This window comes from Giraffa tippelskirchi, chromosome 2 (genome assembly GCF_054371585.1).
Source record: "Giraffa tippelskirchi isolate mGirTip1 chromosome 2, T2T-mGirTip1v1.2.pri, whole genome shotgun sequence".
In the NCBI taxonomy this organism is placed as follows: Eukaryota; Metazoa; Chordata; class Mammalia; order Artiodactyla; family Giraffidae; genus Giraffa; species Giraffa tippelskirchi.
Window position 1 is genome coordinate 30,279,604 of NC_137276.1, and position 12,530 is coordinate 30,292,133.

The window sequence follows — 12,530 nt, forward strand, 5'->3', positions numbered from 1 at the left end:
AAAGATGGCCTAAAATCAATACGAGAGAGGATGCGCCAGGAATGTGAAGCACTGCATTTAGGTCCACTAATCAATTTACGAGTATAGGCTGGAAAGACCTACAAAACAACAGTTTATGTAAAAAGCAAAACACAACAAACAAAAGATTTTTTGGTCAATGACTAGTTCAATATGAGATAACAGTGAACCTATCTGTTTAAAGAGTGAATACAATCATGGTAGGTGTTAATAAATTACCGTAATCATATTAACATTTTACTGTATTCTAATCTAGGGAAGGGTAGAACTGAACAAACTTTTTTCTTCCTTTTTTTTCTAAAGTATAACTATCGGCTGACCAAGTAGAGTCTAAGAGGTTATGCAGATCAATTTTCCTTTGTTTGTGTTTTAATTTAATTTCAGATTCAAGTGCCCAGTGGCAATCTACATCGGATCCACCTTGGAAATCATCATACCTTGTTCAGCTGGTTCTGATTGCCCCTGGGTTTTGAATCCCACTCGGGTCCATTTACCTGCTCCTCTACCAATCTGTTGGAGAGTGAGAGAGTCCTCTGCTCCTCAAGGAAAGACGTGCCTATGTGTGTGCTCAGTCGTGTCTGACTCTGCGACCCCACGAACTGTGTCCCACCAGCATCCTCTGTCCATGGGATTCACCAGGCAAGAATACTGGAGTGAGTTGCCATTTCCTCCTCTAGGGGATCTTCCCAACCTAAGGAAAGACACTTCTTTCCAAATAGTCCAGTCTTCTCACCTCTCCTTACACACTCGATGGTTGTTTGTTCACTTGTTCATTTACAAATCCATTGACATCCACTATGTGCCAGGCACTGTACCAGGAACCAGGATTCACTAGTGTTAAGCCCAGCCCTTGCCTTCATCAGGCTTATGTTCTCAGGGAGGTAAGCAGACCCTAAATAAAAACTAAGAAAATTTCAGATAATAAAAAACTATGAAAATTTGGGACTTCCCTGGAAGTTCAGTGGTTAAGACTCTGTGCTTCTACTGCAGGAGGTATGAGTGAGACCCCAGTTCCTTGCAATGTGGCCAAAAAAAAGGTCTGAAAATTTACGCCGTACTTGAAAATCCTTGCATCTTCTGCCTAGAATTCTCAGAATGTTGCCTCCTGCTTCCTAACCCAGCTCAAGTTCCACCTTCCCCTTGAAGGCAGAGAGTTCTGCCAGCTCTCCTCTCCCTGATTTTCTGGTGTCCAGGGGCTTGTAACACACAATTAACACTCAGTTGCTCTCTAATTGTTTCCCTTACACTAATTTTGCCTCCCAATAGACTGTAGGAGCCAGTAAACTTTGAAGTTAAAGGATATGCCTTCAATTTAAACATATTCGGTCAATCTTGAATAATACACTGTTAAAAAGGAAATGAGAAGCACAGCTCAAACATAACCTGAAGTTTTAAAGCTGATTCCCCGATAACAAGAGAACTTCTTCCAGTGTCTCCGAAATCCTCTAGAATAAGAGAGTAAAGTCAAGATGGTAGTTTGTTTATTTGCTGAACTTAACTCCTCCAAAGAGCCCAAGACTCTGTAAGGAAAGGAGATCTTTAAAGCAACAAACATACCTTGAACAGAGTATTAGTAAGATTAGAGAGAACAGCAGGAGAGAAACAGCCCACAAGCTCAAAAAGGGAAAAAGGGCAAATTCAGAAAAATGCTCGGTCCAAAATGAAGCCCAGATAACATTCTTTTGGGCACTTCACACTCTCTAAAAGAAAAACAGCCTCAAAACAAAACAGAAATAGTACAAATGATCATCAATAGAGGACTGATTAAAGCAATAATGGCATCTTTAGAAGGTGTACAGGTAAGTGGAAAGAATAAAGTAGGTAAAGCTATATACACCAATGTGAAGAGACGCCACTGTGTAGTTTAAGAAGCCGTTCTCAGAATGATACAGATAATATGATTCTTTTTATTAAAACATTTGTACATGTGGAGAATATGCATTTAAAGATATAGGCCAAAGTTTACTGCCCACTGAGAGTCTGCCCTGTTCCCCTTGGGACCTATAAGTAGACATCCATTGTAGTTACTTACTTGCCAATCAGCAGATCGAATGTCTGTTCCATGACCTTCTGGATACCAAGTCGATCTATGTCTCTCATGGAAAAATACTGGATATCATAATTCTTTAAAATAAAACTGGTGAGACATAAAGGAAAAAAAAAAAGATATAGGTACTAAATTGTTAACAATGGTATTTCTGGGAATGGGTAATAGGCGATGGGTTTGGAGAGACAGGAGGGGATTTTAATAATTTTATAACTTTTATAATTTTAATAACTTTATAACTTCTGAACTGTTGTATATTCTGCATTTAATTATGAATACCCAGAGTGGTTCCTGGATTTGTATATGCCCTTGTGCCACATGGAAGGACTTCCGAAGAGAATTCCTGAGCACGTGCCGGTGGACTGTGCACGGTTATGCTGTAGGGGTATTCTTAGGTAGAACCAGAGCGTGTCCCACCAGAGATGTGGCAGGGCACACAGGAGAGCCATGAGGAGGTGACAAGAAGCATGTTTTGTGTTTGCTTCCTTAATGCACCTCAAGGATGCACTGAACAAATTCCTCGACAAATTTCGTTGTTATTGTTATATAAATTGACTCTGGGAAAAACATGTATAAATAGAATTTTTGCATCACCAGGCAGTAAGGGAAAACAATATTTAAGAGATGTTGAGGTCAAGAATGTGGCTTTGGAGGGACTTCTTGGTGGTCCAGTTTTTAAGACTCCACTGCAGGGGCCTCAAGTTCGATCCCTGGTTGAGGAGTAAAGATCCGGCATGCTGCATGGTGTAGCCAAACAGAAGAAATTTAAATTTTTTTTTTTTTTTTTTTTAAAGAATGTGGCTTTGGAATGATGCAGACATTTTGAATTCTAAGTTTGCTGCTTACTAGCTTTGTGATCTTGGACAAATTAAATCACCTCTCATTGTTTTCCTTCTCCTTCTTCTGAATCTTTTTGCTGGGTCACCTCCTTTTCTTTCCAGCCCTGAAATGCTAGTGTTCCCAAGCCTGCTGTCCGAGGCCCTCTTCTCTCTTCCTTGGGTGATATTATCTTCTGATGGCTTCAGTTACTACTGTATGCCTGTTAACATAAAAATCAATGGATAAGACCAAATCTCTCTTCTCAGCTTCAAGCTCTGCCTAATACCTTCTAATGGATCTCCATTTCCCTCAAGCTAAAACCCTTTAACATGCATAATATAGTCAGTCTTTCAATATCTTGGGCCAGGTTACTTTTCCAGTCTCATCACTGACACATTGCCTCTTCTCTCTCTGCTCCATTCAGACCAAACTATTTTTCATTTCTTCCACTAACCGTGTTATGTGCTTCTTGAATTTTGGACTTTTACAACTATTTGGTCCCCCTGCTGTAGCCTACTGGTCTAGCACCTACCCTGGTGGTTTCCCAGTACTGCACTCTTCACACTGCATTGAATGACCTGTTTACACACCTGGTTCACCCATCAGATCGTGAGCCCCAGAAAGCTGGGACCATTTTTGTCTTGTTTGTCACTGTATACTTAGAACGTTATGCCACCAATACTGGCACTTGATAGTCTAATTATAGGTATAGGTATTTGTTAAATAAAGCCCTATTAACATGAGCAAGGTAATATAATGGGTAAGAATTGTGAGCAAGGTGATATAATGGGTCAGAATCGGGGTCTGGGTTCAAATTTTAGTTCTACTGCTTAACAGCTGTGCAACTTTTGGTGAGTAATTAACTCGTCTGTGCCTCAGTTTCCTGTTACCTTCTTTTACCCCATCTAAAATGCTTAGAGGAAATGAAGGACTAAATGAAATAATTGTTTTCATTACCAAGCAAGTGCTTAGTAAATATCAGATAATTTAACACTTAGAAAATGCTTAGAACAGTTTCTGTCACATAGTAAGAACATAATAAATATTATTTATTGTTACTATAATTTTTGTAATGATAAAAATAATCTCTAGTTTTAAAACTTTAGATTTCTGTGTATAGATTTCGCTTAAACCACAGCATATTTGTATTTAGTAAGTTAGGTAGTCTGATATCTTTTCCCCTCTAGGAAGGTATCTGAATGCTCAAGTGGAAGGTTATTAGGAACTATAAGATGGCAAGGGAGGAGATTCAACTGTGTTTAGTGTTAATAGTGTAGACTTCAGTTTTTCAATATAGTGGTTGGACTTTAATGTTTCTATGATTGTTGCGTTTGTTCTGATGTCTGTTCTCAAGCTTTGGTGTGCATTGGCATCACCCAGTAGCTTGTTGAATTATCCATCAACTGTCTCCATTGCTGGTTCTGGGACAGGGCCTGGGTCCATGGACTCTTACAAAGAGCCCCTGGTGATTCTGATGCAAAATGAGGTTTAAGACCCTGTGAGCTAATAAAAAGTAATTAGTTAAAATCAACAACTACTATGTCTGGGTGGCAGCTTCAGGCTCAACAGGACTTTGTTGAAGTTGCCTTCTGGAAAGGGCCTTGAGAGATTGGTGTCCCAGAGATGCCTCTTCTGGGCTCGATCATTTCCTCCAGGAGACTTCTAAAGATGGCTGGCTTCACCTCTAACAGGAACAGCTGCCAAGGAACCGCCCTAGGCTTGTTAGGGGAGAGGAAGAGACGGTCGCCCGGGAGGTGTGCTGGAGGCCCTTGCGGAGGCGCCATCCTGTAGCAGCAGGTAACAGCAGTGCTTCTCAAAGCCAGACCCCAGGATCACCTGCATCCAGAATCACCTAGAGAGTTTGTTAAAATGCAAGTTCTTTGATCCTACTCCATACCTGCTGAATCAGGATCTGCAATTTAAACAAGCTTCATAGATTTGTCTGAGACATGTTGTTGTTCAGTCACTCAATCATGTCCGACTCATTGAGACCCCGTGGACTGCAGCACGCCAGGTTTCTCTGTCCTTCCCTAACTCCCAGAGCTTGCTCAAACTCATGTCCATTGAGTCAGTGAGGCCATTCAACCATCTCATCCTCTGTTGTCCCCTTCTCCTCCTGCCTTCAATCTTTCCCAGCATCAGGGTCTTTTCGAATGAGTTGGCTCTTCGCATCAGGTGGCCAAAGTAGAGTCAGAGAACTTGAGCTGATCCCAGAGCATCCCGGCCTCTGCCATCTGAAGTAGAGAGGTGTTTTTGTTTTGTTTTGTTTCATCACATTCTCCTTCCCAGCAGACTGCACAGAACCTAAACTGACTTCTCGGATTGTATTTTAAAATTTTATTTACTTATTTGTTTTTCAGCTGTGCTGAGTCTTCATTGCTGTGCAAGGGCTTTCTCTAGTTGCAACGAACGAGGGCTACTGTCTGTTGTGGTGCACAAGCTTCTCATTGCAGTGGCTTCTCTTGTGGGTGGGCAGCGCTCTAAGGCCAGGCTTCAGTAGTTGCAACACATGGACTTCAGAAGTTGCAGTGTGTGTGCTTCAGTAGTTGCAACATGTAGGCTCAGCAGCTGTGGCGCATGGGCTTAGTTTCTCTGTAGCATGTGGGATCTTCTTGGATCAGGGATCAAACTTGCGTCCCCCACACTAAGGCAGATTCTTATCCACTTTGCCACCAGGGAAGCCCCAGACTTCTCAGATCTTACATGATCACCAGCCCTCAAAGACCAGGTGGAGGGTGTTACCTCGAAAAGACTTTTGTAAATCAAAGCATAACTTTCTTTGGATTTTTAGATGTTATGCCCTTTTCTGAGGGCAACTCGAGTGGGCATTTGGTTTTCAGGGAGTGTCCGGTTAAAAGGATTTTCTGTAGAGAAATCTCAATTGTAGGCCGTGTCTGGATTCCTCCTATGGGTCCTGTGAGGGCGGCAGGGCCATCCTGGTGCACTTGGCTCCGCTGAGTGAAGCGTTTTGTAGGTGACATCTATTCTCCTTATCTGTCAAAGCGAGATGAACCGGGACTGGGTTGCCGCGGGGGATGTTACTGCCTTGGTTTTCCCATCAAACTCTGTCAGGCTTTGTAACTTGAAGGAATGAAAGGGGGGAGTGGGAGAGGGACAGTTTCTAATGAGCTGTCAGCAGGGCCCCACCAGCTTGCCTCTGCCCTGACTTTGTTCCAATGCTATTAGGGTAAAAATTTTTGAGTTTCTCTCAGAGAAAGAGAAATGGCCTGGGGCTGAGAGGCACAGATTCATAAGTAATTTCCCTCATTATACACTTCCAGTGCTTAATCACCATTTCAAAGAGGAAGAGCCATCACAGTGGACTTTGAAAACTTTGCCCGAGACAGGATGCACTGCCCTCATACTATAGCTTCATCAGTGTGCCCTTCTCAGCTGCCTAAACTGGGGGAGACCTGGCTCTCAGCAAGGCTGAGCTATAGAAAGCCTTCTTTCCCTAGTGATCTTTAGGGCTTGCTGCTACTGCTAAGTCGCTTCAGTCGTGTCTGACTCTGTGCGACCCCATAGATGGCAGCCCACCAGGCTCCCCTGTCCCTGGGATTCTCCAGGCAAGAACACTGGAGTGGGTTGCCATTTCCTTCTCCAGTGCATGAAAGTGAAAAGTGAAAGTGAAGTCGCTCAGTCGTGTCTGACTCTTAGCGACCCTGTGGACTGCAGCCCACCAGGCTCCTCCGTCCATGGGATTCTCCAGGCAAGAGTACTGGAGTGGGGTGCCATTGCCATCTCCGTTTTAGGGCTTGGACAAGGCCTAAAAATGCTTGTCCCACTTTTACGAAGTGCTTCTGCAGAGATCGCTCCAGAAGTGGGATCTGCTTGCATGGGTGAGTTTTCCAAGGAACCGGAGAGGTGGTCAGAGTCAATGCCAAGTGTAACATTGGATGGGAGGGTATCTGGAAAAGTCAGAGGAACCCAATTCCAGTAATCCCAGAGTTGAAAAGTGACAGATTCAACAGCAAAAACCTTGGTACACTAGCTGCTTTTGTTTGGTGTAGGAATTATAAATTTATTTTTGTCAGTCACTCTACTATTTATTATAAAATTACACACTCAAGATTATAATGTTAAAAAATCATAATTATCTTAAATTATCTGTAATCCAGGATTACAGATGGTATAACAACCAATAGCCATGGAATGCAGTTGGAATATTTACACAAGTAGTGCATAGATACATTCTTGTAAAATATTTAGAAGTTTACACAGCAAAAAGTCCCTTTCCCTCCCATTCCTCTTCCCAGAGGTAACCGCTGTCAACAGTTTGGTAAGTATCCTTCAGTCATCTTTCTAAACATTTATATACACATGTATGTATATATGCACACTCATCTTTTCACATAAATGAGATCATATATCACATATTGTTATGTAACTTAAAAAACCCCAAATAGCGTGTATATCTTGGGGATATTTTCATGGCAGTACATATGAGTCTTCCTCATTCATTTTCCCATCAGCACAGTACTGTATTATAGGGATGAACCCTTCTTAGGGAATCCCTCACTAACTGGTGGGCATCAACATTTTTTCTAATGTGTTCACTATTTTAAACTTTTAAAAACAATGTATGTCCAAGCTGCACCGAGACCCACTGATTCAGAATCTTTGAGATTAGGGTGTATATTTTGGATTTTTTTCAGAAAAAAAAAACCTGGAAAATTCTAATGTGAAGCAAGGATTGAGAATCATGATCTATACATTAAACAAAGTAGAACTCTAGAGCATTTTAAGGCAGTACAATTACTATGGAAGCAATCAGAGACTATCAAATAGTCACTGATTAAATTTGAATCATTTACTTTGAAAACAGCTTGAGTGAATCAAGTTATCCAGGTGAAAATAAATTTGATGTTTAATAGCTGCATAACATTTTTTATCTTTGGAAATGCTTTCCTTTTTTATCTCAGCATCTTGGATTTGAAGCTGTGAGCAAGGTAGGCCAGGAATGAAAGAGTCCAGGAAGCTGATGGGGGTAAAAATGATGCTTCTCAATTTTAATGTGCTTAGTAAAAATCTGGGAATCGTCTAAAAATTCATATTCTGACTTAGTTGGTCAGGGGCGGGGCCTGAGATTTTGTATTTCCAACAAGCACGTGGGTGACACTGATGCTGCTGATCTAAGGACTATACTCATTATTAGTAAGTACCTGGGTAAAAGGTAGTAAGCTACATACAATGGAGAACCCAATTCAACAGAAGAAACTTGGTGTCATCAAAATGATGGACACTTGGCATGACAAAGAAAGGGATGAAAGGAAAAGGGAATACAGGATGGGGAAGGATGAAGGGCAAAGAAGCTCTTCCTCTACGTTAGCTAAACAAGGATAACTTTCATCTTGGAATCTCATGCCCTAGACAGGGGCACATCCTGAATATGGCACTAAAAGCATTCCAAGACTATTGGCTGTCATACCAGCCGTAATCCTGGAGCTTGCCCAATACTATTTCTTGTCTCTGTAACTTTCCCTTCTGGGGAATCCTGATGGTAGCCCGTGGGTCCTGAAGTGCTCATGCAGCAGCCTTTCACCTCATTTACAACCCACTCCTTCCCCTGGAAACCAGAGGCCCTAACTCTGAACTTGACTTGTCTCTGCCCATCATTTATTCTCTTGGTCAGTGGTCTTCCAGAGGAGACTTGGCGGCCCAGCACTGGCTGTTATACCCACCAGACATGAAGTAGACACCACAAGTCTCTTGGCCATACCCACTCGCTACCCAGGATAGTTCTGTCCTCTTTGGGCAATGCCTGTCATCAGTTTTCCTCTCACCCTTTAGAGATTCTTGTTCTGTGTAGAATAAAAATAATAACCATGTAAATATGTGTTTCTGATCCTTCCCTTTTCTTGATGTTTGCTTTTTTCTTTAAATTAATAAAGAGCTATGTGATTCACAATACACTTTTACTTGCTTCACACTTCTTAACTGAGTCACAAAGATAATATACTTGTATCTTACTAATAGAAATTAGATTTTTAAAATACTATTTTTGTGTTTTTATCATTTGGAAGAAAAGAGCTAGGAGCACTAATACAATGAGAAAGGTATTCTTTTAATGGGCCATTTTCTCTTGAAAATATTGGCCGCCAAAACAGATTCCAGAAATTCAAGATTAATGTGTGCAAGCTGTAGGGTCTGAGAGGTGCTACTGGGGTGGGAATTAGAAGGGGAATGCCATCCATACTGGAGGGAACATTCTGAGGGGGAAAGAACTGGCCTCAACTAGATGAATTCCTTATTATATGCTTTCGGTTCCTTTTCCATGAAAAGACAAATAGCACTCACTATGGCTGTAATTTTAGTAATTTTATTTGTTCATTGCTTTTATTGTCTGTCTTCTCCATTAGATTAGCGAATTCATGAGGACAGGGACTTTGTCTTTTTTTTCTCCATGGAATCTCTTTTTGGCCCTGCTAAATGGCTTGTGGGATCTTACTGTTTCCCGACCAAGATTGAACCCAGGCCATGGCAGTGAAAGCACCAAGTCCTAATTACTGGGCTGCCAGGGAATTCCCTCACCATGTTGTCTTTAGAACCTAGCGAAATGCCTGGCACATAGTATTAACAGAAGGTCAATAAGTATTGATAACAATGAATAAGTGAATGGAAAAAATAATGAAGAAAAGAAACAGTGGTATTATGAGATGAAGTTAAACTAGGTTAAAACTAAAAACTAAAAAAAAGCTCTCAAGTTTACAAAGCTGATAAATGTATTATTGCCTGCCATATTAACAAACAAAGGACTTCACTGTCATCAGTGACGGGGGCCGCAGCCTAGGGTGAACTGGTGAGCCCTGAGGAAACTCAGGAAGGAAAAGAATACCAACCATCTACCAGCCTTTAGACTGCAGCTACTCTCTGTGGTGAGCTCTGGGAAAACTCAGAATGTGAAAACACAGTATATTGGCCCCAGATAGCTGAGTACATATCAAAGGAATGATTTCAATGAGCCTAGACTCTTGCATCTTCCTATAGAAAACCACTACATTCCTTAACTTGCAATTTCTATTAGTAGTTTTCTTTAATTAACAGTAATCTTTTGTTCCTACTACCTGCCCTTTGTTGTGAAACTCCTATATATCCTAGCTCCCTGTTCACCTCGTTGGAGCAGTTCTCTCAGGGTTACTAGAGATGCTGCCTCCCTGGCTTGAAGTCCTAAACATTCCCACCGAATGAAATGTAACACTTGACTTTTAGGCTGTGAATGTTTTTTTAGTTGACAAAGCTTAGCTTCGGAAGAAAGATTCCTGATTGGAAAAGTTGGAGACCTATTCCTTCAGTCATGTGGAAGACTGAAACATAGTGTACCCCTTTCAAATGATTTTGACATTGTTATGCCATTCTTTGTAAGTCCTATGCCTCTTCCATTTCTAGAGCACAATGTTTCTCTGTTCAGAACTTGGAACTCTTGTATGGAAATTAATATGATGTCAGAAAGCAAATACAGGGACTTCATTACAGAATAAGGACTTCCTGTGGTCTTTTTAAACACAATTAATGAACCAGTAATACATTTAAAATGTTTTTTAAAAAATACAATTTAACTTAAGGAGAAATTATCAGACTAATATTTGGTATGCATTAACATAAAATATTCTTTGCTCCCTGGAATAAAAGCACAATGTGATATCTAAAATCAGAGCATCTCATTCACCCTTTCATTCAATAAAATTTTTTGACACCAGAGGCCACATGGTAGAGTGGAACAGGGACCCTGAAGATAGACTACCTACATGCCTATCCCCACCATTGTATCAGCTCAGTTTAGTTCAGTCACTCAGTCGTGTCCAACTCTCTGCAACCCCATGGACTGCAGAACATCAGGCCTCCCTGTCCATCACCAACTCCTGGAGCCTATTCAAACTCATGTCCATTGAGTCAGTGATGCCATCCAACCATCTCATTCTCTGTTGTCCTCTTCTCCTCCTGCCTTTAATCTTTTCCAGCATCAGGGTCTTTTCCAATGAGTCAGTTCTTTGCATTAGGTGGCCAAAGTACTGGAGTTTCAGCTTCAGAATCAGTCCTTCCAACGAATATTCAGGATTGATTTCCTTTAGGATGGGCTGGTTGGATCTCCTTGCTGTCTGATGGACTCTCAAGAGTCTTCTCCAACACCACAGTCCAAAAGCATCAGTTCTTTGGTGCTCAGCTTTCTTTATAGTCCAACTCTCACATCCATACATGACTACTGGAAAAACCATAGTCTTGACTAGATGGACCTTTGTTGGCAAAGTAATGTCTCGGCTTTTAAATATGCTGTCTAGGTTGGTCATAACTTTCCTTCCAAGGAGAAAGCGTCTTTTAATTTCATGGCTGCAATCACCATCTGCAGTGATTTTGGAGCCCAAGAAAATAAAGTCTCTCACTATTTCCATTGTTTCCCCATCTATTTGCCATGAAATGATGGGACCGAATGCCATGATCTTAGTTTTCTGAATGTTGAGTTTTAAGCCAACTTTTTCACTCTCCTCTTTCACTTTCATCAAGAGGCTCTTCAGTTCTTCTTCACTTTCTGCCATAAGGGTGGTGTCATCTGCATATCTGAGGTTATTGATATTTCTCCTTGCAATCTTGATTCCAGCTTGTGCTTCATCCAGCCCAGCATTTCTCAAGATGTACTCTGCATATAAGTTAAATAAGCAGGGTGACAAATACAGCCTTGACATACTCCTTTCCCAATTTAGAATCAGTCCATTGTTCCATGTCCAATTCTATCTGTTGTTTCTTGACCTGCATACAGATTTCTCAAGAGGCAGGTCAGGTGGTCTGGTATTCCCATCTCTCTAAGAATTTTCCACAGATTGTTGAGATCCACACAGTCAAAGTCTTTGGCATAGTCAATAAAGCAGAAGTAGATGTTTTTCTGGAACTTTCTTGCTTTTTCTATGATCCAACAGATGTTGGCAATTTGATCTCTGGTTCCTCTGCCTTTCTAAATCCAGCTTGAACATCTGGAAGTTGACGGTTCACGTATTGTTGAAGCCTGGCTTGGAGAATTTTGAACATTACTTTGCTAGCATGTGAGATGAGTACAATTGTGCGGAAGTTTGAGCATTCTTTGGCATTGCTTTTCTTTGGGATTGGAATGAAAACTTTTCTAGTCCTGTGGCCACTGTTGAGTTTTCCAAATTTGCTAGCATATTGAGTGCAGCACTTTCACAGCATCATCTTTTAGGATTTGAAATAGCTCAACTGGAATTCCATCACCTTCACTAGCTTTGTAGTGATGCTTCCTAAGGCCCACTTGACTTCGCCTTCCAGGATGTCTGGCTCTAGGTGAGTGATACCACCATCGTGATTATCTGGGTCATGAAGATCTTTTTTGTATAGCTCTTCCCTGTATTCTTGCCACCTCGTCTTATTATCTTCTGCTTCTGTTAGGTCCATAGCATTTCTGTCCTTTATTGTGCCCATCTTTGCATGAAATGTTCCCTTGGTATCTCTGATTTTATTGAAGAGATTTCTAGTCTTTCCTATTCTATTGTTTTCCTCTATTTCTTTGCATTGATCACTGAAGAAGGCTTTCTTATCTCACTGTTGTATGGATGTGACTTTTTTGGCAAATTGTTCTAGTGCTTTTTGCCTCAATTTGTTCATCTGTTAAATGGAATAATAAGACCACCTGCTTCAATTG